Raw genomic sequence first — 2,188 nt, 5'->3', positions numbered from 1 at the left:
TCCACACACTGGCCATACAAGTAACAACAAAGTAAATGAGGTTCTTACTAACTGGGCTCAAAACATGACAATTTACCACTTAAGCCCACTCAAAATGTGAAATATTGTGTCAATACTTGATCCCTAAATTGTCATTTAAACTGGAAATGACAGGAACATAAGCAAAAACTTTAAACACTCTGGATCAAATGATAAAGAAATATGTTAAACTTCCTACACCTACCTGCATACTCATGCAATGGTCTCCTCTAATTGAAAACATCATATGCGGGCCTCAGTGTACCGTAGATATGTACTACAATCAGACTAAACAAAATCAATAGTTTACAATACCTCAGAGAAGCTCCTGATCTGTACATAACTAAGAGAGGCTGGCTTAGTATATGGTGCTCACTTATGTAAGAGTAGCACCCTTCACTAATCCAGACAACCCTTATGGTGATTTTAGTGGTCTTAGACAACTTTAGAAAGCTCTCTGAGTGGTAGCTGTGGAGAGCAGCCTTCAGGCTTATTCCAGAATGAGTGTAAAGCACCTTGTTTTACCAGTACCTAATCTTTATGGTATAGTTAAGTGAAAAAAAATCACAGAGTGTACTTATAAAAATAGGTATTTTATTACAAACACTCACTAACACAATTGTACTATCTCCTACCCAGTGATAGAAACACAATAAACACAATACTTAGGAAATGGAGCAAGTAAGTGGCACAAATGCACAGTGGTCTCCAGGGGGAGACCAAAGCATATGCTAAAAAAGTGGTATGCGAACGATGACTCAAGTCAAGACTGGACCCAGAAGACGTAGAAGAACCACCCAAGGTAAGTACCCAGGAACCCAACGGAGGCTGTGTGCAGAGTGTGAACATGACACTTTGATCCACTAAAGTCAAAGGGTAAGTCGTGGTTGCAATTATAAAGAAGGACCCTCCCCAGCAGAACCTGAAGAAACCCCGTGGAAGATGGAAGGTTGGAGAGTCACCCCCCCTGTGGATACCCCCGGAACCAGGGCGCCTACACCAGGGAAGTCGGGTGCAAAGGTGTCAAGTGACGTCGGAAACCGCTGTAGACCACAATGGAGGACTTCAGGAAAGATACCGCTGGAGAAGACTAAGAAGTCCAGTGGAACCCAAAGGTGGATTCAAGTGGAGAGATACCTGCAAGCAGAGGGTACAGAGTCTATGCCACTTCGGAGTGACCAAGAGGCACGGAAGACGAATGCCCACTGATGTTGATTGATGCAGGATGGTTTACGATGCCCTTGAAGTTGAAGCTGTGCTGACCAGGTGATGTGGTGGAAGACCAGGAGCCGTTCACGAGCTGTCTCTCCTCGGATGTCGAGGGCCAAGGGATCAGTGTGCGGCAGAGGCATCCACACACCAAGGCAACGGCAATAGGCATAGAAATCAAAGAAGGTGCAGGGTCTGGACCAGCAAGGTCCAAGGGACTCACCATGACTAGGTTAGTCTGAGCAGGCACGAGGAAGCAGGGGAGCCCACTGGAATCAAAGAAGTACCCTGAAAGGACCTGAAGATCTCTGGAGACGAGAGTCGCCCAGCCTTAGCAACGGCCAGCCGAAGCGGTATACAGGGGCTCGGTTCCAGTGGTGCCGGCGAGGGATACTGGCCTCTGACTCGGTTTAAAGACAGTGCAGGCCTTGAGGGAATTGTAGGCCAGATACCTGTGTTACTAAGCCTGTCGGAGTCTGTACGAGCTCAGGATCAGCAAACCGGTCAGCTCGTTGCAGTGCCTGTAGATGCAGGAGAGTGACTCCTTCACTCTAAGGAAGATTCCTTCGGTGTCTTGGATGTCCACAGGCCCTGTGAGAAACCTGTATGGAGCAGGGACAATGATGATGCAACAGGCTTGCAGGATGATGAGACCTGAAGCAGTGGGAGTCTTCCTGGTTGCGTACTCGGTTCCCAAGTTAGGTTCAATGGGGTCAGTCCAACACGGTCAGTCTGACGGGGTCAGAGTGTCCAGACGGTTGAAGATGACGCGGTGGGGCTGGACAGTGGGGAGGATACTCCCATGTCTTCTGTCCAGTTTTGTGCCAGAGCAGGAGCCACTGGCTCCCTGAGCTGGTTTGAACAGGAATATGCAAGGAGGGCACCAAATGACCTCAAGCAGTCTCAGTGGCGCTGGCAAATGCCCCCACCCTGTCCCAATACACTCTGGGAGGTGGTCAGA

The sequence above is a fragment of the Triturus cristatus genome, chromosome 5_1, assembly GCF_964204655.1.
Source record: "Triturus cristatus chromosome 5_1, aTriCri1.1, whole genome shotgun sequence".
NCBI lineage: Eukaryota > Metazoa > Chordata > Amphibia > Caudata > Salamandridae > Triturus > Triturus cristatus.
Note: the sequence above shows the minus strand (reverse complement) of the source record.